The sequence below is a fragment of the Pseudopipra pipra genome, chromosome W, assembly GCF_036250125.1.
Source record: "Pseudopipra pipra isolate bDixPip1 chromosome W, bDixPip1.hap1, whole genome shotgun sequence".
In the NCBI taxonomy this organism is placed as follows: domain Eukaryota; kingdom Metazoa; phylum Chordata; class Aves; order Passeriformes; family Pipridae; genus Pseudopipra; species Pseudopipra pipra.
This window is the reverse complement of record NC_087580.1, coordinates 50938154-50962328: the sequence shown is the minus strand read 5'-3', so window position 1 is coordinate 50962328 and position 24175 is coordinate 50938154. Positions and strand designations below refer to the sequence as shown.

The window sequence follows — 24175 nt, the reverse complement described above, 5'->3', positions numbered from 1 at the left end:
AAATACCCCATCAATCAGTGGCTCTTCACTGTTACTTTCTGATGGAAAAAGGAATGGAAAAGGGGATAAGCTGTTAGCACAAATGAGAACTTCCTGTTCACTCTGAACTGCTTCCAAGGAGCAGGAAGCAAGCAGGGTGGAAAAGCAAAGCAAACTACTGAACAGAGATCCCTGCACAACTCCCCCCCCCCCCCCCCCCCCCCCCCCCGTTTATTTTATTTGCTAATCGGATGTGACGTCAGGATGTCGGTGAGCATGATCCACGCAGGAGACAAATATGCTGATATGACCACACCCCCTCTTCTCTCCTCCTCCCACTCGGGTTTCGGCCTGGCAGTTGCTATCCATTTGAACAATCAGTCACCACTACAGGTTCCCTCCTTGCCCACTCCGATGTAGTATGATCTTACATCCATGGATAGACCATTGTCATACTAGTGCTACTTTATTGGGGATAGAATGCGCCCTTGCACACCCTTAGCGAGGTGGAAGAGTTAATACGCCCCTACCAACCTTCTTTTCTTTCCCCCTTGAGGAAACAGATCCTCCTCCCCTCCGGCCATAGAAGCTGTCCGTCATACAGAAGGCCCTGCCTCTTCCGGGTCTCTTCGGCTGGGCCACTGCCTCCTCCTCTCTTGCTTGCTCTCTCTCTTTTGTGAGTTATAGCAACTGTTGCCTTGTGAATCAAGCGCCATAGTCACCGTAGTCCTGGTGACTGTTACTCATCAACAACAACTGCTCTTCCACTGCTTTCTATCTGCTTCCTAATCGTCACCTACAACAGCCACCACCAGCAAGAACAACAACACAGCTTTCCACGATTCAGGTGAATGTAACTGTTCTGTACAGGATTGCAATCCTGCCTTTCCATCCCTTTCTTCTCCCCCCCACCTCCACCCCAGCTTTTACCTCCTCCTTCCTTGTAGCATTTAGGCTGGGACTACTCCATTGGGCTTCACTATTCATTGGGGGGAGGGGGAGGGAAGCCTCGAGCGCTTTCTCTTCGTCAGCTTTTCTTCCTTCCCAGTTTATAATATGGGAAGAGACATCATTTCCAAAGGGGAAAAAATGATGTAAATTGCTCTGTGGTTATTTATTATGAATGGTATTTATATATTTTTTATTGGAAGTTATTTGTCATGCTGCAGTACTTGTAATATTCCAAAGTATCTTGTATATCAATAGGGAGGGCCTATGTTACCTATGAGTAACACAGCAGGATTAGAAATCCTTTAAAATTATCTAGAAGGTGTGATTAGTAGCTAATAGTAGAGGTTGAAGGGCTAATTGGTACTATATAAGATTCTTCAGCGCAATTAGCCATCATTTCTGGGTGCAAGTGTAATTTAATTTTATGGCTGTACCTCTGAATTCCCAACATTCTGTTCTCATCAACTAACATTTTCATTTTATTTTAAAAACATATTTGTTCTACATGGAATATTTGCTTGTATTATTTTTTCATACACTGATTCAGAGCCTTTCTGAATTCTTCAGCTCATTCTACTAGTAGAATTTAACCTGCTTGTATAGAAACCACTAAGTTTTCAGTAAACTCAAAGGAGTTGTGCATATTTAGAGCACACAACACTGTGTGTTTGTCTTACTTTCTTAGGAACACATTTGTTTCTGAAGAGGTAAAGAAGTCTTTAATGTATAGTTCCATAGGAATAAATAAGAGCCATCTACCTGGCTATGTTTTCTTAATTAAGGTGGTCCAACCATGCCATGTTGTTGATCCACATGGTTGTCATTCAGTTTCTGTATCAAGTTGTATTATCTCAGTAGATGTTCTAAAATAGTTTCATAGTCTATTAACCCTAGCTTATACTGTGTTAGGAAGGGCATGTCTTCTTACAAAAAATGTACATGCTATCTTTCTTATGAACATAGTGTCTTTCTGCTACCTAATTACAGTTCTATGTAGAAAAACAATGACAGAACGAATCTACTGTGGGTTTTAACCTATTTTTAAATTACTTTAAAAGAAGAAAACCACTGATACTATGTAGCTATCTAGTTCTTCACAATCCCTTAGCCACATAAATCCCACGTGTATTTCCTCTATAATTGCTTTACTTGAATTTACTCTGCTCTCTCTCTCATTTAGTGCCACGATGAAATGTTTAATTGCCTCTTACACCCATACTTACATGGCACAAAATGGAGATATTTTTATCTTCAGTGATTCCCTTTTTGTTTTATTTAATCACATTATCAATCCTTTTGAATTAAACCTAATTTTGAGCTAACAATAAAGTAATATTGTATTAGGAAAATATTGATTAATTTTTTAGAATTACTGTTTACTAACATGCAGATATAAGCCTGTGAAATGGAAGACAAAATACTAGATTTTTAAAGGGATATTTGGAATTCAGATAATGGGGGAAGCTAAAGAACAGCCTTGGAACATTTTCCTAAAATCATAGAATGGTTTGGGTTGGAAGGGACCTTAAAGATTATCTAGTTCCAACCCCACCTGCCATGGACAAGGACACCTCCCACTAGACCAGGTTGCTCAGAGCCCCATCCAGCCTGACCTTGAACACTTCCAGGGATGGGGCAGCCACAACTTCTCTGGGCAACCTGTTCCAGTGCTTCACTACCATGATGAAGTAACTTCTCTTTATGGTTTGTTTTATAAGCCCACTAGGAAAAAAAAAAAAAAAGCTTGGTTTTGCTTTAGAAAAAACATTGCACGCTTATGAATTATGGAGAAGAAACAAAATATCAGTTAGAAAAGCAGTTCTCATTCATGAATGCTCTCTTAGGAAGAAATTTCCTCTTCTTCCCCCCCTTCCCCCTGACATTTGCTTTCAAAGCAGCCTTCATTTTGTTATTCTTTTTTGAGGTCCCTGTAGAAAACCTTGAGCAAGTAGTATGAAATGTTTTGCGGTGCACAAATTGAGTGTTGTATAGACTAGTTATCTCAGCCTTTTCAATAACTTTTGAGACATGCTTCTATTCTTGTGTTCCTAAGGAAATAGTTTCTCTGATAGTGCCCTCTATCTTATTTGAAAGAGAGGTAGAGGTTTAAAAAACACAGATTTCATCAGAATAATTATCTGGGGAAAGGTAAACTAAATTTATGCTACTATTGAAGAAAATGCAGTCTATGCTCAGGTGTTATATATTTCATTTGGCAATAGACATCTGCCCAGTCAGCAAATATCCGCACCTTATACTCCATCTGTTGTTATATGGATACAACTGAAGAGCAAAAGGCATAAGCCAGATTTCCGATTTCCTATAGATGTTATCAGTCATGCTACTATAGAACAATTTATAGGAGAAAAGCCATATTTTTCACTTCTTAGCCATTTCTTCTCTCTTCAATGGATTTGCTAAAATATTATTGAAAACACTGATCCTGTGGAGGTATTTGTAGATATCTAATTTTGCCTGCAGAATCTTTAAGATTGAAAATAATTAGTAAAACCAGAAAAACACAGTTTTACAAAACCAACTTGGAGTCAATGTGAAACTTTTATTGCCTAGAGTGATGTCATATGGTATGGAATATCCTTTTGGTCAGCTGTGTCCCATCCCAACTTCTTGAGCACTCCCAGTCTACTTGCTGGCAGGGCAGTATGAGAAATAGAAAAGTGCTTGATGCTGCATAAGCACTCTTCAACAATAGCTGAAACATGGATGTGTTATCAACACTGTTTTCATCACAAATCCAAAACACAGAACCATACAAGCTGCTCTGAAGAAAATTAATTCTATCCCAGCCAAAGCCCAGTGCAATTGTTAAAATCTGTTAGTATAACCCTTTAATAAAAGATATCTGTAGGTGTGTGGTGACTATTTGAGAAGAGTGTTAAACTTTTTAAGCAAATTGGTCAGAAATGTATAAGGAGGGCTACAGATTTATTAGTGCTTTTTAACCTGAAAGCACCACATACCTTTTAGGTTGCACAGCAACTGACTCCTAGGAACATAATAGATTGAATTTATAAGTGACCATGTTGGATGTAATAATAAAGCAAGAGTACAAACAGTTGTCGTGGTTTTCTTTTCATAATATACTAGTTTGAATTTAAGGAACTTTTTGTCCCTCAGAAATAGGAAGTCCCTTGTAAAATAAAGGTGCTTCAGAATGCTTCTGGCGCCAAAACTAATAAAGCTGTTTAGAATGAGAGTGGCTGTCAGGTTTTGGTGTGGGTGGGATTTTTTTTTCTAATTTTCTTTTTTCTAGCGTAGTACTATGAGACAAAAGAGAAAATAATAAATGGAGAATTAAGACATTTAATGAATGCTTAAGGCAATTCGTAAATTTCAACTTCTCTTGTAAATTAATTCATGGTAGGATTTCCTAAAAGTCACCATCTAAACAAGTAAACAAACAAATGTTTTTAAAGGAATTAAAATTATTTTGCTTCGGGGTATAAGTCAAACTAATGGAGTTAGAAAGAGATCTCCCCCGAACAGGTTATTCCATAACTGCCTACTGTAGGGATTATTGTGTCTATATAAAGATTGCTAAACTCATTTAGACAATTTTTATGTTCCAACATTTATTATTTTTATTTTTTCTCTGGTCTTCTCTTGGTTCAGATAACAAATATTCTGAGGCAAGTTTTCTAACTTTTTTGGAGATGAATGTTGATATAAAATTCTATATTGATATTTTAAAAAAAAATTTATTTGCTAAACATGATAAAATTGACTATTTTAAATCAAACAGGTAGAAAATATGTGGGCAGGTAGGTGGTATGGAGATGTAATGAGACACAGAAATAAAACATGCTTCTGCATGGGCTCCTCTCCATGGGCCGCAGTTCCTGCCAAGAGCCTGCTCCAGCATGGGCTTTCCATAGGCTGCAGCGTTCTTCAGGGCATATCCACCTGTTCTGGCATCATCTTTGCCATGGGCTGCAAGGGTATCTCTGCTCTGGTGCACCTCCTCCCTCTCTTCCTTCACTCACCTTGGTGTCTACAGGGTTGTTTCTCACATTTTTCCCCCCTTTTTTCACTCTGCTGTGCAGTGTTTTTGCCCTTTCTTAAATATGTTATCACTGTGCTACCAGCTTTGCTGATTGGCTCAGCTTTGGCCAGTGGTGGGTTCGTTATAGATCTTGCTGGAACCACCTCTGTTAGGCACAGGAACAGCTCCTGATATTTCTTCACAAAAGCCACCTGTGCAACCCCTTGTGGTCCGAACACTAATGGAGTCAGACAACACGTTATAAAACAAAGCTTTATTGGGGGCCCCCGGTGGTCTAGTGGTTAGGATGCGGCACTCTTACCGCCGCGGCCTGGGTTCGATTCCCGGTCAGGGGACTTCCCTGGGCAGATGGAGCTCGATCAGCCCTGTAAGGCCATCCATCTAAGAGAAGGTCACTCTAAACAAACCTAAGTCCTCAGGAGGACCTCGCTGCCACCGTCCGAGCTCGCTTGGCCCCGGCAGATGAACCTTAGGATTAAAGGGTGGGCTCAGTTCAGCACACACTGTGTCTCACCTAAAAAAAAAAAATCCACTGCGCAGGCTTGAAGGGTAATGACCTTTCCCAAATCTTCGTTCACGAAGACTGGCCATGATGATGATGGAGGCAGTAAGAATGATGAGCAATGATGTGCCCATCTGGCTCAGTCACCATTAGCAAACATAAGATCATAAGCGATGTCATGGCTCTCGTAGACTGCCAGGTACACTTGATGGCTGGGTCATTTGACAGCAACCGCCTTTTGAGTGTGGGTAAGATTTGTGCCTCCCCTTGACTCCACCACGTCACATTCCACTCCTAAGAGGAAAGGAACACCCAAGATTCGTAGATGCCCATGGTCGCAAAGGAATGTCAAATGTCAGAGGGTCTGAAAAAAACCTTACAAAATTTTATTAGTTAATTACACACTTGGCATGGAAATTGGTATAAGTTAGTTCCTTATCTTCTAGTAGCAAGAGAAGTAAAAAAATGAGTGAAGAGAGAAAGAGAGATAGAGAGGTCAGATAGGAGAAGAAAGGAGATCACCAGTCCTGGGTCCAGCATCGATCTGGCTGACAGGGTGTCCAGGGTCCTGGGGGGATGCCACCCGAGCTTTGTGGGGGTACCTTTTTATAGATAAGTTTTCCCCACCCTGGAGATAAGTTTCTCACTTTCTATGCAAATTAGTTATCATGTGCAGTTCGTTCTTCTAGACCTTCCTGGAAATGGGTCTGAGGGCTTTGGGGGTCTTTGGTGGTCTCGATCCCCCCCCAAGTCGGTTGTTGGTCGACAGTCCATGCCCACTTCTTGACCTCATTCCTGTGCCTGCGCTGTGTTGTGCTTATCTTCAGGAGCCAGAACAAGGACGTTTGTCCCAGAAAAGCACTGCCCTACCTCCATATGGCCCCCTTCTCCAACCACATCCTGTTCTTTTTTGCCCATTTGCACAACGTGTTCTTACACAACAGTCCTTGATTGGCTCCATGGCTATCAGTGTTTGAGACATACACATTAGCCCCTTATCTTCTGGGCTTCTACATACCAATGGCAGTGTGATTTGAGAGGATCATACATTACACAAAGAATGTGGGCAGCATCCTGCCTGTGCTGCTGATATTGATCAGGGGGCAGGGTATCAGGAAGCAGGGTGTCACCTCCCCCAACTACCAAAACCTTGCTGTGTAAATCCAATACTTTTGTTTTAAGCCACGCTTTGTTAAATATAATGAGGCTATTTCATTACTTCATATGCCCTCGATAGAGAGCTAGTGATAGAAATTCATCTAAACCAATGCTTTGCATGTCATAAAGCTTTATTTTATGACATAAAAGCAAAATGAAAGGTGGAAATTTAAGATGATGTCTAAAAAAAGATCAGAAGAACCAACTATATGTAGAGTCCTAACATGTGTCTGATTTTTTTTTTAAATTTTTGATATTGTGTCCAGCTATTCTCTCACTCCCCCTCCTCAACAGGATGGGAGAGAAAATAAGATGAAAATGCTTTTGGGTTGTTGCCTAAAGAGACCATGGAGAAAGACTCCAGGCCAATTTAGTGTATAAGATAAAAAGAGCTGGTCCTTTAATCAGGCCTCAGGCCCAGGCGAATACACGTGCCCCAGACAGTGGTTCTATGATTTTATAATAAGGTCCATTCAATCCCAGATCTATCCACCCCCTGGTCCTGCCCAGTTCTGCCCCCCGACACACCCCTTTGGGAATTGGGTCTGGGGGCATTTGGGACCCTTTCTTCATCATTGTCATCTTCTTCACATCATGTACAGTCCTTGGAGCTCCTCCAAAGTTCTGGGCTTGAAGGTTGCTGTGTCTGTGTGGTATCTTCTGGTCAAGGCCTAGGGAGTGATGTTATTCTACAATTCTACCTTGAAAAGAAGTCTAAACACACTAACGGAATTTAGAGGGATTGATATGAAATGGGGTAATAGGGTTGGGTATGTGTAACTACTATGCTAAAGGGTAAGGGATATAATGCAGCTACATTAAAATCTACATTCACTATACAACTACTTCTAAAATCTACAAAAATTAAAAAAATCCAAAAAGCCCTGAGGCATCAGGGTCAAGATAAAAATAGGGGGATTGACTTGGGAAAAGTTCAAGTGAGTTTATTGCAAATTAAAATTGATTTGGATGGAGGGAAACAAAGACAAAACAACACCATTCCCCCACTCCCTTTTTCCCAGGCTCAACTTCACCCCTTTGTTCCTAATCAGCAGAAGGGGGAATGGGGAACAGGGGAGCTATAGTAAGAAATAACGGTTCCTCCCTTTTACCCCTTCTTTCTCATAGTTCTCTCCTGCTCCTGAGTGGGTCCTCTCCATGGGCTGCAGTTCCTGTCAGGAGAATTTACTCCGATGTGGGCTTTCCTCAGGCTGCAGCTTCCTTTAGGTCATATCCACTTGCTCAGGCATGGGATCTTCCATGGGCTCTAGTGTGGATACCTGCTCCACCATGGTCTCTTCCATGGGCTGCAGGGGCATATCTACTCCAGCGCTTGAAGTACCTCCTCCCCCTCCTTCTCTGACCTTGACATTTGCAATGTTGTTTCTCACACCTTTTCTCCTCACTCCTTCCCCTGCCTATGCATCCTTTTGCCCTTTCTGAAATATATTATCCCAGAGGTGTCACTAACTTTGCTGATTGGTACAGCTTTGGCCAGCAGTTGGTCCATTGCCAAACCAGCTGGAACTGTCATCTGTCTGGCACAGGGCAGCCCCTTACCTCTTCTCACAGGGCCAAGCCCATGCAGCCCATCATGCTACTAAAACCTTGCCACATAAACCCAATACGGTGTCCCATGACAAAACTAATAAAATGTTGGTGTTAATGTAAGGCTAAATTGTATTACAGAATGTTTAAAAATATGCTATATTTTGTGTGTGAAGGAAATTTTAAACACTAAAGGGTTATCAGTAAAAATCTAGATTGCCACTAATGTAGTTCTGTGAATAAATACAAGACAATTTACTGGGGTTTATCTGCTATTTCTATACTACTGCAGCATGTATGGTAGTGTGGTGGTTTGACCCCCACAAAAATCCAATCTCCAAGCTTCCCCCACCTTCCCACAATTTTACCTCAACATCAAAGAGAAACTTTCAGGCGGGCACACCTCTGTAGGGGGAAGGGAAAATATATATACATTTATTCCTATACAAATAAATACTGTACAAACTAAAAGCAACTATATATATACAATATTACACACTTCTATCATCCCTCTGAGCCCCTCCCATAATTCAGTCCAGGAGAAGCCCTTAGGCTGATAGGTAAACAGTCTTTCTCTCATTCGAGTGTTCAGGAAAAAGGGTTTCCTCTGATCCACCCCTCCACCAACCTCCAGCTCTTTACTGAAGTCTTTTCTTCCTCACGAAGTCCAAGAAGATAGTTTTGAGTCCGTGCTCCCTGGTTCCATGCCAATCTCTGCTGTGTGACTCTCTCTCTCTCTCTCTCTCTCTCTCTCTCTCTCTCTCTGTTCCGTAGCTGCTGTAGTTTTCCATTTTGGTAGCCACGTCTAAATCCAACGTAGGCACCTCCAAACCTGCTTCGGTCCGTCTCCAATTTCGCCTGGGGGTTTTTTTCCCCTGTCACCGAGCTGCTTCGTTATCAGCCTGTCCTCTTTGGCTCAGCTTAAAAATACTAAGCCTTGCATCCACTCCCACTTACAGTGAGAGGGAAAAGCCCCCGCTCAGCTTTTGCTACAGGTGTTTGGTCCAGTTATGAACTGTCCCGAGCTCTGCAGTCTGGCTGGAAAGGGGGGGAGAGGAAGAAGGCCTGGCCTCCTCGCAAGGAGCTTGCCTCTCTCTCTCCCTCTTACCTCCAGCTGTTGTGAGTCTCTTCCCTCACAACACACTCATTCTTATATGCTGCCTTCAGCCCTAGCTTGGCCAGGGCTGTGGGAGCCCAGGGGCCCAGGGCCCCTCTTCCCCGGGGGGTAAGGGGGCCCTGCCACCTCTGGGCCCTCTCACACACACAGTCACTCAAACACAGCAGCAGACTGACTTTGCCAACTCTGCCAACTCACTTCCAGCAGTTGTGATATCTAATTTCACAGGAGTGAACAAGAAGAGCTGTGATTGGTTCTTCAGGGGGAGCTCTCCTGGGACCCAATCACCTCTAGGTAGCTTCATTGAATGAATTCACCCATACACAGTACTCACTCTGGGGTCATATACAGAATCACAAAATGGGTCAGGTTGGAAGGGACCACAGTGGATCTTCTTGTCCTACCTCCCTGCTCAAGCAGGGTCCTCCTAGAGCACATTGCACAGGATTTCATCCAGATGGTTTTCAAATATCTCCAGTGAGGGAGACTCCACACCCTCTCTGGGCAATCTGTTCCACTGCTTGGCCACCCGCACAGTAAAGAAGTTCTTCCTCATATTCGGGTGGAACTTCCTGTGCATCAGTTACTGACTGTTGCCTCTTGTCCTATTGCTTGGCACCACCAAGAAGAGCCTGGCTCCATCTTCTTGGCACCCTCCCTTCAGATACTGATAGACATTGATGAGGTCCCCTCTCAGTTGTCTCTTCCCAAGGCTGAACGGGCCCAGCTCCCTCAGCTTTTCCTCGTAAGAGAAATGCTCCAGTCCCTCAATCACCTTTGTATCCCTCTGCTGGATCCACTCCAAGAGCTCCATGTTTCTCTTGTACTGAGGAGCCCAAAACTGGACACAGCGTTCCATATGTGGCCTCACCAGGGCTGAGTAGAGGGGCAGGATCACGTCCCTCGACCTGCTGGCAATGCTCTTCCTAATGCGGCCCAGGATACCATTGGCCTTCTTGGCCACAAGAGCCCACTGCTGGCTCATGGTCAGCTTATTGTCCACCAGGATCCCCAGGTCCTTCTCTGCAGAGGTGCTTTCCAGCAGGTTGGCCCCCAGCCTGTACTGGTGCATGGGGTGTGACAACCCTCACTTAAGGGGAAGGAAGCACCTTAAGATTCAAAAATACTCATCGGTCAAAAGGAATGGCAAAAGTCAGAGGGTCTGCAAACAATCAGAGAGTTTTATTAGCAAATTACACACTTGGCATGGAAATTGGTATGTTAGTTCCTAACCTACTATATAGGCACATAGCAGTGGGTTTTGGATAAAAGGATAGGGTGGAAGGGAAAAGAGAAATTAAATAGGTTAATTAAAAAGGGAGAGATGAATTAAAGAAACGAAAAGAGAAAAAGAGAGGAAAAGAAAAAGAGAGGGAAAGAAGGGATCACCAGCCCTCACTGCAGCATCGATCCAGATGATGGGATGCTGATGTGGGTTTCAGCATTGGTCCAGCTGCATTGGTCCAGCTGATATGTCCAGGGTCCGGGGGCACCACCCAGGCCTAGGGGGGTTACCTTTTTATGGACAGGTTTCTTGCTTTCTATACTAATGAGTTATCATATGAAGTCCATTCTTTTAGGCCTTTCTGGAAATGGGTCGAAGGGTTTTCGGGGGTCTTTGGTGGTCCCAATCCCATCTTATAGTCCATGTCCACTTCCTGCCAATCATTCTTGTGCTGTACTGTGTTGTGGTTCTTTCTCATGGAAAAATGCTGCCGTATCTCCACCTGGCTCCCCTTCTCCAGCCAAAACTTGTTCTTTCTCACAGCGCGTGTTGCACTCCAGATTTTAAGCCATAAGATGCCCAGAGCAGTTACATTTTATTTAAGACTTTTTAAAAGCCTTTTGGTTCGTTATAACCTCAAATTAGCATCCAGAGAAAGAGTCACACACTCTTCTCTAAGAGAAATTCTTTTAATTTAGTGAGAGAAAGAAGATATTTTGGCAAAAGGTTTTACAGGAGTAAGATACAACCAAGAAAAAATATTTCACTAAAACACCCAGCACAAAAAACTTATTCCACAGAAAAAAACCACTAAAAACAATCAATATACTAGCTTTAGTAAAACACAATTAATTGGTTTTAAGTTACCCTCAAGAGAAGGAAAAAGAGTAGAAGAAGAAAACAGATTAAAAGAGTAAAGAAAGAGAGAAGAAAGAGACGAGACAGAGGAAAGGAAAAATGCTTACTGACAAGATCTGATGGTTCACATGGTTCAGGTTGCAGGAGAAAAGAGCGAGAGAGATCACATGGAGTCTCGTGTATTTATACAGTTTAGTTTTCCGTCCCAGGCAGGATATCTGGTCAGTGCCTTCCAGGCCAGAGTGAGTTGTGCTGTAGCCAGTCACAGGCTCCAGGGGCGTGGTGTGGGCGGGCTACCAGGCAGGTCTGCTTTGACTGACAGCCCAGCTGCATGGCCCTCAGCTCTGCCATGTGCTTTGCATGGGTGCATCCATGTTGGCCACAGGCCTTCCAGCTCTACTATGTGCTCTCAGGGACCCAGCCCTGTTGGCTGCAGGCTATGCATTCTCAGCAGGCCTTATGTGATAAGGCCTTACCATGTACCTGCAGGTCTAGGCCCATTCCTTCCCCCCACACATACACTCACAGTGAGTTGGTTCCGACCCATATCAATAATTCAGTGAGATTCGGATCCAGTATCTCACAGTGCGTTAATACCAGTAGTCCTTGGTTATTACCAACAATTCTTGTCTGTTATTAGTAACAGTCCTTGGTTGGCTCCACAGCCATCTGGGTATCTGTGTTTGAGATATACACATTACATTAGCCCCTTATCTTCTAGGAATCGAGAGCTCAAAGGGTCTTTGGATTGCTGTTTATAGGGTCACAAGAGAGTGGGCTTTAGTCATAATAATTTTCCATCCTGGCTACAATTCGAGTTGGTAACTTTCTTTGAAGGGTCAGCAACAGAAATATTATTCCACTTGGGTTGTTATTCAGGCAAGAAAAATAAGTTTCCAAGGCTGCTCATTAAAAAACAGATGCTCATTAGACAACACTAGTTCCTGGGAACAGACAGTGTTTTTAATAAGCTGGAGAGGGGCTTAGTCCAGGTGCAGTTTGTCAAGGCCGAGGCCTAATGAGAATTTCTCAGATCATAGTGTGGCCTGAGGGGGGAGGGATGCATCTAGAGTCAGCTTCTCTGGGCCTCTACAATGGGGTTATTCTTCCCCAGGTGCAGGACCCTGCATTTGCCTTTGTTGAATTTCAGACAGTTCTTCTCTTCCCATCTCTCCAACCTGAGGAAGCATCTACTCCTTCCTCCAAGTCACTGATGAATAAGTTAAACAATACTGGGCCCAGTATTGAACCTTGGGGGACTGCTAGTGATAGGCCTCCAACTACACCCTGTGCCACTGATCACAACCCTCTGGGATCTGCCATTCAGCCAGTTCTCAATCCACCTCTCCATCCACTCATCCAGCTCGCATTTCCTGAGCTTGCCTATGAGGATATTGTGAGAGACAGTTTCAAAAGCCTTGCTGAAGTCCAGGTAGACAATATCCACTGTTCTCCCCTCATCCATCCTCGTAGTTGTTTCATTGTAGAAGGCAATCAGGTTAGTCAAGTATGATTTATCTTGGGTGAATCCATACTGACTACTCCTGATCACCTTCTTGTCTTCCACATGGATAGAAATGGCATCCAGAATGAGGCACTCCATCACCTTTCCAGGGATTGAGGTGAGGCTGACTGACCTGTAGTTCCCTGCATCCTCCTTCTTGCTGAAACAAAGAAATCACACCCAAAGTGTTGTTTGGATGACACATTCCTTTAATTCATTATGATGGGAGCATGGGGAGTCAGTCACCATACATGCTTACCAAAGTCTGGTTTATTTGGTTATTTATACATTGTAACATTCAATGTTGCCTCCCGGAAAACCACTCACCTTATTATGACATGAGTCTATACTATTTCACCTAGTTGCTCTTTTGTGGAGCAAGACTGCCATCTAGTGGTTTTTTTGTGGCAGAAATTTGAGGTGGTGGTCTTCACTTTGAGGGTTGTTTTACTTCAGCTTCATGGAGTGTTCCTCGTTGAGTCAGCAAGTTCAGATTAATGATTCTGACCTCTGGCCCTATCTGATTGTCTTTACCCACTACAAGACACTTACATCTATCACTAGTTAAAAGATAACCTAAAGTTATTCTCTACTTAAACAATCCTTTATTGAATTTAATTCCTAGCAAAACAACTTCTTTGGAAGTATATGATTCATTTGGTTAACTTCCTCCAGGTGGATTGTTCAGCTCTTTTCAATTATCTCAGATTCCTTTACCCTTATTTTATGACACCAAACTGATTATAGGTTTAAGAGGAAAACAGCCAAAAGGGCAAAGTTCAGGAAAACATACATTTTTGTTGACTAAGGTACAGCTCCTTTCCTAAGGTCAGAGACCACTAAAAATTCCTAAGCTAATTGAGGTAGAGATATTGCTTCTTTGACTCATTGCCCTTTTTGAAGACGGGGGGACATTTGCTTAAGCACCTCTCCTGATCACCATGACCTTTCAAAGATGACCATGAGCAGCCTCGTTATGGTGTCTACCAGCTCCCTCAGAACTTGTGGATGCATCGCGTCAGGGTCTATGGACTTGTGGATGTCAAGTCTGCCCAGGTGTTCTCTAACCCAATCCTCCTTGACCAACCCTGCTCTCTTGGGTCAGATATTCCTGAGGGCTGGTCTTGTTGATGAACGCCGACGCAAAGAAGGTGTTCAGTAACTCTGCCTTCTCTGCGTCCTCTGTTACCCCCTCCATTTAGTAACGGGCCCACATTATTCTTTGTTTTCCTTTTGTTACTGATGTATTTGAAGAAGCCCTTTTTCTTGTCCTTGACATCCTTGACCCAATTTAATTCCAGATGGGCCTTGGCCTTCGTCTCATTTCTATTTACTCTGACCACCTCTCTATAGTAATTTCAAGTGGCCTGACCCTGCTTCCACCTCCTATGTATCTCCTGCTTACACTTGAGTAATGGCAGGATTTTTTTATTCATCCATGGAGGTCTCTTGCCCTCTGCCCGATTTCTTGCTCATCAGGATGCATTGTTCTCGAGTCTGGAGGAAGTGATTCTTGAATATCAACCAACTCTCTTGGACCCCTCTTCCCTGCAGGGTCTGTTCCCATGGAATTCTTCCAAGAAGATCCCTGAAGAGGCTAAAGTTAGCTCTCCTGAAGTCCATGGTTGCAATCTTACTTGCTGTCCTGCTTCCTCCTCACCCAATACTGAACTCCACAGACTCATGGTTACTGCAGCCAAGGCTGTCCCCAACCTTCACATCTCCAACAAGGCCTTCCCTGTTTGTTAGTATGAGATCAAGCTGCACCTTGTGGGATCCTCCACTACCTGTGACAAGAAGTTGTCATCAATGCTTTCCAGGAACTTCCTGGACTGTTTGTGCTTTGTCGTGTTGCTTCTGCAGCAGTTGTCAGAGAAGTTAAAGTCCCCCACAAGAACCAGGGCCTGTGACTTTGAGGCTGCTTCAAGCTGTCTGTAGAAGGCCTGTGTTTATGGCACAGTTATCTGCTAAACAGAGCAAAGAACATGAATGAGCTGCTTTTATGTTAAATACTGACAGCCTACTTTTATGGACCTGTATCACATAAATCCATGGCACTTTAATAGCATTCTCTACTTTTATACGGTTGTGAATTGAAACTTGGGCATAAATTGCAGAGTTTCAGTAGCATGGGGGCTGTAGTGGTGATCTGTGTGGGAGGAGGCTATGAACTGCCCTGTGCCAGTCACGGCCAATTCCAGACAGCTCTGAAACTGATGGAAATAACCCATCCTGTGCCAAAACCTCAGCCAAACAGAGGAACAAGAGGTGCTTCTGCTCAATTCATAGATTTAGATTGGAAAAGACCTTTAAGATCATAGAGTCCAACCATTAACCTAACACTACGAAGTCTACCATTAAACCATGTCCCTAAGTGTCATGTCTACATGTCTTTTAAATACCTACAGGGATAGTGACTCGACCACTTCCCTGGGCAGCCTGTTCCAATGCTTGATAACCCTTTCAGTGAAGACATTTTTCCTAATATCCAATCTTAACCTCCCCTGATGCAACTTGAGGACATTTCCTCTCATCCTATCAAACATATTTAAGAAAGCTGAAGCCAGTAGGGGCAGGAGACACTGCTGAGGAGTCACTGTTGTAAACATGACTAGAGATATGTTCTTGGAAGGAGGTGCTCCATGCCAAAGGGGTACACCTCAGAGGTGACTATGGCCCACAGAGGACCCATGCTAGAGCAGTTTCACCTATGGGAGACTGCAGCCCATTGCCAACCCACACTGCAGCAGAGGAAAAAGAGTAAGCAGCAAAATGCAGCAGAGGAAAATGAGTAAAGAAGCACAGAGTGATAGACAAAACCTGTTACACAATGACCCTAACCTCCTGTGCTGCTTCTTGTCTCACTGAAGGAATTGGGTTGGATTGAGTGTAACCTATAACAACCATAAGGGAAGTTGAGACTAGGAAGGAGTAGGATAGGTATTTGGCTGAAGTCAAGTCTGGAAAACAGTGAGGAAAGGTTCTTATTTCTGTGCCTGTTTATGTTCTCTCTTTTATTCCCCCTCCCATCAGTAATGTTTGTGTTACTTGGCAGTATATTAATTAAAAGCTACCCAAATTGAGGCTGTTTTGCCCATGACAAAACAATATTTGAATATGTCATAACATGCCACTGAGGATTTTATAGCTAAAATGCAGGAAAAGTAGATGCAAGAGACTACAGTGCAGTATTTCTGTGAATCAGTATTGTTTTTATCTGGAGTGAACAAAACCAGGAAAATAGTCTTTGTTGATGGCTCTTTTAAGAGTGTCACAAATTAGTGGTTAAAGAATCACTGTCAAAGATATTGGCAAAAAGCAGGTTTTAATATAAATTTGTGAAAGTGCGACTTAACAGAGTTTGATGGCCAGGTTCACTCTATTACTTACTATATGGATGAGACATACAAAAGAAAGTTGAATTAGAATCAATTTAGAATGATTTACATGGAGACTGGGGATGCAAAAGGGTAATGGTGCAAAAGGGTTTAGCAGTACTTAATCATTGACTAATTTAGTATTTATAAAGTGATTCAATAGGATTTACTACAATTACAACAATGACAATTATAGATTCGAGATAGTAACATTCATACCATAATCAATTCACATGCACTCACACATGCATCCATATGTGCAAAGGAACCTGTTAAAAAATCCCCTGAAGTTTAGTGAGATATGCCAAATCCCTTTGTGTTCTCAATGAGCAAGGGTTGCACTGCAAGGAGTGTATGTGTGTGGGGTATCAGCTTAGGCCTTGTTGTCAGCAATAGTCTTTCGAGTATCGTATATTTGAGGGTTTGTGAGCTCTGAGAGGCATCCCACTCAGAGGAAGGTGCTGGCATGGCCCACTGCGGTCCAGGAGAGCTCAGAGGGCCGTTATAGGGTCACAAGATGATTTGCTTTAGTCATCAGTAAGTTTCCATCCTGGCCACAACCCAAATTGGTAACTATCAGACTTTTTTTTTTTTTTTTTCAAAAATATAACAATGTAACAATGGTACCATTTTACTTATTCAGGTAAATAGTTTTCCAAGGCTGTCAGGCAATAACTGATTATCCCTTTGTTTCAATCTGCTTAAATGTTGCAGAAAGAACTTCAGATTCGAATATTCCTCTGAGCAAAATTAAAACTCACAGAAATTATCTGTTGATACCAAAACCGATTTTATTAATTGCTAAGAGATGCAAAGAGAAAGAGGAAAAAATAAGAAAAGGTTGGAAAACACTACAATTACTTCTAGAAGCAGAGAAAAGATACCACCAAAACTACCTTTCTGCCGAGCTGGTGCGTGTAGGGGGGAGAAGCAGTTTCTGCTCTTTTTTTCCCTCCGTCTCTGCCGCTTTTTGATGTTATCTCTTTAGCTGCGGGGGGGGGGGGGGGGGGTCTTAACAGCTTTAGTTCTCTGGAATGCAGCCAGGATATGTGGTTTTGCCGCTCACGTTGAGCTGTATCTCAGGCCGTGCAAGGTCCCAGTTCAGCCACACCTTTTGGCCCTCAGAAATATGGTAAGGCTAGAAGGATAAGATATAACTCACGCATGTGGCCGGGCTCTCTTTGGGAATCCTCCCGCAGTTTACCACAGGCACGGAGCCAGAGCAAGTCTTAGGCAAGCTTCCCTTTTGAGCTTCCCTTCTCGCTGTTGCAAAAAGTATCTTTCCCGGTCGTGCCGTGCCAACTCGGGAGGCGGGGCGGGCCCGGGGGCGGTCCGAGGCAGGACCACTCGTGCCCACGCCGCCCCCTCCCCCTCCGAAATAGAGTTCTCTGACCCAGCCAGCGGCCCCGCGGGTCCGAAACTGGGCTTCCCAAAGCCATGGGGGAAAAACGAGAGTGCCAGGGGGAGAGTGAGGGAGACCGAGCCGCCCTCGGTAACCAAAGCAACCGTTTGGCCGCTCATTGCAAAAGCAGTGACTTCCCTCGGAGCGTCCGCTACCCCCCTTTTCGGAATAAAAGTGGCGGTGCTGCCCGGGACAGCGCTGCCTGCAACAGCCGCTGCCCCGCCTCCGCCTGCCACAGCACAAGCGGCGGCCCCGCCCGCAGCAGGCGTCTTGCCTACTGATGCGGAGAGATCCGGCGCCAGGGGGCCAGCGGCCTCCAACCCCCTAGGTCCCGCGGCAGCGCTGTTTGTAGCTGCTGTAGGCACCATGGGATGAGTTCCGGCTCCCGCCGCTCCTGTGGCAGCGGCGGCTCCCGGAGTCTTCCCCCCTTTCGAAACAGGAGCGGCAGCCGTGCCCGCGGGGGCAGCCCCGCCCCCGCCCGCTACAGCCATCTCGCCCCCAGCTGCCGAACAGCCAGGGGCAGAGTCAGCACCCGCGGGGGGCCAACTGGTGAGCGGGGCTGCTCCCGCTCTGTGAGAAAAATCCCTGCTTGCAATTTATGAAACGGCAAAAAAATACTTGCAGGACAAGGAAAATTGCAGCAAGAAATCCTTTATTGCAGCGCTGGGTGCAGTCCCAAGTCACATGCTTGGAAAAGCACACGCGGTTTGAAAAACGTGCCCTTTTTGTACCCTCTTGACCACTTAAGATGTTAAATATTCAACGGCTAACAGGTATTTTACCTTAAAAAGTAATTTTTCGAATTCAGGAGGAGGTGTCACCCTCCTTCCTGACTGATTGATGACGTACCCCCCTGTACGTACGGGGGGGTCTGTCCGCACACAAAGACCAGCCACGTGGCCAGGGTATATTTTCCATTTTTATATATTTTCTTCCCTGTCTCGATCGCGATGTTTTCCTGGTGTCAGACCCAGACGGGGTCTTTCACCTTACAGTCTCCACGAGGCGCCTAAAAACTCTTGGAATTAAATGAAAGAAGAGAAAAATATCCCACGACCCTTTGTTTTCCCACTAAATTCAATTAGCTTATAATAAAACCATGTTATTTATTTTCTCATAGCTCCCACTGCTGCCGCTCCTTGGCCACGCTGCTCTCGCTCACAAGCGCCTCCAGCATTTCTAGGACTCGCAGGACCCTGAACTAAAGCTGGGCACTGGCAGCAGGGAAATCGCCCCCGGGGCTGAGCTGCATCAGATCCCGGCCCAGCATAGCTGAGATGTCCTAGACATTGTCAGCTGTCAGCTGGAATGGGCTACCATCTATATCCTCCATTCCCGAGGATTTAGAAAAGCCAGAAAAAAATGCAGTTAAAACTTCCCACATGGGTTTTAAACCCCGTGGTACTCAGGATTACCAAACAGTCTCTATGACTTCAGGCCAGGGCAGACTATTTTAAGGTGGGGAGGCGTCCCCCCCACCTCTTTCCGGCTGTCAAGCCTTCGAAATGGATTTTTTTAGGTGAGATGCAGTATGCGCGGAACTGAACCCACCCCTTTTTCTGCTGTACCAAGCCAACAAAACCCCCTGAGCTACCGCAGTGGTAGATTCCACTGCCCCTGCCCTGCCTTTACCGAAGCAGTGCTGGGGGGCTCCACCCGCACCCCCTTTAGTGTCCCAGGCAAGTCAAATTGCCCATCCAGGCGAAACAATTTTGCCCACAGGCTGGGAAAACACCGACTCTTGCAACAATATGGGCCCAAGTCTAAGTTTCCCTTCCCAGCCCACCATATTCCCAATTTCTGGGGAAAACCCCACTTTATAATTGCTAGCAAAATTACCCAAAGGAGTTGCTCTTTTTATCTCACCCTTGATTGTTAGGAGTTGGGGCTTCTCAGAGATCACTGAGGGAATTCTCCAAAATATGCCAGCAGTAGAAGTATTTCCTACAGGATGAAATTTCCTGATCTGGAGTCCCAGGTGTTCCAGGGTGCTGGATTTCAATTTCCACCTTTTGGAAGTGCCAAACTGTTGCCTTAAGAGACTGCAGAAAACAGGACTCCGAACCAACTTAGTGTATAAGATAAAGAGAGTAGGTCCTTTAATTCCAGGCCTGAGGCCCACAGGAATACACCTCCCCTATGTCCACGGGGTTCCACAATTTAAGGTATTGTCCCATCCAATCCCAGATCTATCCACCCCCCAGCACCTACCCCGGCACACCCCTCTGGAAATTGAGGCGGGGGGCTCTGGGACCCCCTCTTCCTCATCCTCCTCTTCCTCACAGCACGTTCAGTCCTGGAGCTTCTCCAAAGTCCTGGGTTTAAAGGTCGCTGTGCCTGTGTGATATCTTGTTGTCCAGGCCAGGGTGCAGATGTTCTTAAACAGAATGAAAGCCTACCTTGAGGGAAGTCTAAACATGCTAACGGAATTTTGAGGGAGTGATATGGAATGGGGTAACAGTGTTGGGAAAATGTGTAAACTACTGTGCTAAAGGGTGAGGGATATAATACAGCTACTTCTAAAATCTACAAAAAGCTAAAAATCCCAAAATCCATAGGCATCATGTCAACAGCAATACTTTGAGAGGAAGCTAGTAAAAGATTAAGAGAACAAAAGCCAATTTCTGATAGTGACCCTGACTTATCGTGCTGGTCTTGTCTGGGATAGAGTTAATTTTCTTCATAGTAGCTAGTATGGGGCTATGTTTTGGATTGGTGCTGAAAACAGTGTTGATAACACAGGGATGTTTTGATTATTGCTGAGCAGGGCTTGCATAGCACCAAGGCCTTTTCTGCTTCTCACATTGCCCTACCAGTGAGTATGCTGGTGTAAGACCACAGCCAGGAAGTGACAAGCTCAACCAGGAGTTTTACTTTTAAAAATATATACACAACTCCAAAAGTTCACCCACCGAACTTTTGCAGAGCCTTTGTTTCTTTAATACCTTGAGATAGTGTAAAGAGAGAATGCTGCACACGTTTTCTCAGGAGATACTTTTAAAATATGGGAGAAAATAAAGATCTTGGCAAAAGTTTAAAAGGGTAACATACAACCAAAACAAAGCAATCCACCAAAGCACCAGCTTAGCAAAAACCAACCCACTCAGTTTTAAGTTTCCCAAAATATTAAGAAAAGAATAAAGAAGGGGAAAGAGATTAAGAAAAGAAAGAGGAGTAAAGATAGAGAGAGTAAGAAGAGAGGAGAATAAGAGAAAAATAGATTAATAAATAGTTAACACCAAAGAGTCCTGTGGAAGTCCAGCTTCACATGGTAGGTAGCAGGTCCTAAGAGAGAGATAGAGGCACATGTTGCTGGTGGATGTCACACCTTTTACTTTAGCCTTTGATACGGCATCTCATGGTATCCTTATGGTCAAATTGGTGAGATATTGATTGGATAAGTGAACACTAAGGTGGATGGGAAAACTGGCTTGGTTTGCCTGGCTCAAAAGGTGTTGAGTAGTGATACCAAGTCTAGCTGGGAACTGGATAGCAGTGTTGTCCCTCAGGGATTAATACTGGGGCTGATAATGTTTAATGCTTTTATTAGTAACCTGGACAGTAGGATGGAGTGCATCCTTGGCAAGTTTGTGGGTGACTAATTTGGTGTGAGTGGTCAGTACTCTGGAAGGCAGGGCTGTTGTTCAGAGGGACCTCAACAGGCTGGAGAAATAGGCTGATCAGAACTTCACAGAGTTCAACAAAGGGAAATGCCAAGTCCCACATCTGGGCTGGAATAACCCCATGTACTGCTACAGGCTGGGAGCCAACTGACTGGAAAGCAGCCTTGCAGAAAAGGACGGATCTGGGGGTGCTGGTGGGCAAGAAGTTGTACACGAGCCAGAAAAACATGCCCTTGGGACAAGGGCAGCCAAAAGCATCCTTGGCTGTATTAGCAAGAGTGTAGCCAGCAGGTCCAGGGAAGTGATCCTTCCCCTCTCTTTCCATGCTGATGAAATCACATCTGTAATCCTGTGTCCAGTCTTGGGCTCTCAGTACATGACAGTCAGAGAGAGATTGGAGCAAGTCTGGGTCTGAAGCATGTGACATGAGGAGAGGCTGAGAGAACTGGGTTTGTTTGGCCTAGGAAAGAGAAGGCATGGAGAGACCTTATTGCTGCCTTTCAACTACCTAATGGGAAGGTGTAGAGAAGATGGAGCCAGACTCTTCTGGGAGGTGCACAGTGAAAGAACAAGAGGCAATGGATACAAATTGGAACATGGGAAATTCTGACGATATTAGCAAAAGTTGTGTAGAAAGGGGGGAAAGGATGTGTATCAGGAGGCATTAGGTAGTGTGTTTTCAATTTTCCTATCATCCATCTCAAAAAAACCCTAAAGAAATCTGTACCAGCCACATATTTTTGATTTTGTTTTTTTTTTTTTTTTTTTTTTAAGAAAGGCAAGTTTTTATTGTGGCCATGGATCCTGGTTTTAGTAGTATTTATTGAAACTGGTTAGGACTTTATTCTCTTCAGTCTTATATAGGAATCTCAACTATATTTAAAATTATTCCTGAAAATGAAGCTGCCATAAGCATGTTCTGAAATTCTTAATAATAGACTAAATAACATTTCAGTCTAATTTTCTGTTAAAATTACTTCCTGACACACATTCTAGATATAGATGTTTTCTGATTCTACTTAACATGACACTCAGGAAACCTACTTGTAAAATTCAATTTTGAGTGGAAAACAGGTATGTGTTAATGCCATTTGATCACAACACAAAAACAAAAAAAGCAAACAAAGTTTAGGACAGTTTTCAGGTAGTTACATAACACCTCAAAATCAGCATATGCTTCTGTATTTCTTGTTGCCTACCAGTAAGAATTTATTGCAAAGTTTAGAAGTGAAGTTTGTGCAACATTTCACTGGAAAGAGGCCCAGTGGAAAAGGACCTGGGGGTGCTGGTCGACAGCTGACTTGAACATGTGTTCAGCATGTGCCCAGGTGGCCAAGAAGGCCAATAGCATCCTGGCCTGTATCAAAAATAGTGTGACCAGCAGGACTAGGGAAGTGATTGTCCCTCTGTACTCAGCACTGGCACTGGTGAGGCCACACCTTGAGTACTGTGTCCAGTTCTGGGCCTCTCACTTCAAGAAAGACATTGAGGTGCTGGAGTATGTCCAGAGAAGGGCAATGAAGCTGGTGAAGGGTCTAAAGCACAAGTCATATGTGACAGTGATTGCACTGACCCACCAGATGCTGGCAAATTGTTTATTAATGGTCAAGCACGTACTTATATACCCCCAATGATGTCAGAGGTTACATAACCATAGAGCACGTGCTACTTCCCCAACGGTCATTCTCGAACCCTTCCAGTGGGCATGCGCAGTAGAGCACTTCCTTCGGGGGCTTGCTGTGGAGACTACATTTCCCATCTTTCCTTGTGACAATCTTCCTGTAAAGAGTTAACCCTTTCCCCACATATCCCCTTTCTTTATTATAATAACAAGTTACAGAACAGTATAACTCTAAAACCTTTCTTAACATAAAACAGCCTTATCTTAACTAGCTATACAACTCAGGTCCTAAACCTAAAAGGCTTTTATTAGAACTAATTACGCTATACATTAAGTAACTTCATTAACCATGTAACCTTCATTAATCCAGGGTTTTTAACAGGTGGGTCATGTAGGACTTTTATATGAGGGTATGTATGTAACTGGGTGAAAAGCATCAACTTTATTTTAAGGGGAAATGTGTTAAGGTATGGATATTGTACTTTTATTTGAGATATTATTGGTATGAAGTATTCTTGAATTCACACACACATCTTTCCACTCAAGCAGGTGGCCGCCACACTCACACTTCATCCACACGTTTTAGATCTTTATTCTGTTTTTGCTTTTCAACCATAAGTATAAATTAGCAACAGTCATTGACTGTATGTTCCTTCTGCTTCAGTTTCATCATTTGTCATTTCTGGTGATTGTTCCTGTTCTGAAGAAGAATTAATATAAGACCTGACACACCTAGAGAGGATCCATCTTAACTGGCTACCTGTGGATACGCGTGCATATCCCTCTCCCCCAGGTCATGAGGTACACCGGTCCTGACCACTGTCCTGATATTAAGTCTTTTATCATGACTGGTGGTTTGGGAGAGGATAGCACCTTGGACTCATGTTGACGCTCCTATCTACTGTAACCTGTGTCATTGCAGTTTAAAAAGTTCAAGACATATAATGCTTTCCACAGGCGGTCCTGTGGACTATGGATGGATTCCCCCTTTTTTTGTTTTTGTAACATTTCTTTTAATGTGTGGTGTACTCTCTCGACAATAGCTTGTCCTGTGGGTGAGTGTGGGATGCCTGTAATGTGAAATACACCCTAATCCTTAAGAAATGTTTTCACTTTCAACGAGCAGTAAGCAGGACCATTATCTGTTTTTATAGTTTTTGGGACTCCCAAAACTGCGAAACAGTTAAGCCATTGTCTAATGACATCTCTTGCTTTCTCCCCTGTATGTGCAGTGGCATTAATATACTTAGAATGGGTGTCTATGGTGACATGTATGTATTTTAGTT

The 24175-nt window shown here is 43.9% G+C and overlaps 1 long non-coding RNA gene and 1 other non-coding gene across 2 annotated transcripts in view; both read left to right on the top strand.

Annotated features, from left to right (window-relative positions):
* Positions 1-613: 613 nt before the first annotated feature.
* LOC135405090 (uncharacterized) overlaps positions 614-24175 on the top strand; it is a 135431-nt gene continuing 111869 nt past the window's right edge. The window contains exon 1 of the long non-coding RNA XR_010425733.1: positions 614-826. This is a non-coding gene — a long non-coding RNA (uncharacterized LOC135405090). The remainder of the gene's footprint in view (positions 827-24175) is intronic.
* TRNAK-CUU (transfer RNA lysine (anticodon CUU)) lies at positions 5218-5289 on the top strand. The gene has a single exon. It is a non-coding gene; the product is annotated as a tRNA-Lys (tRNA).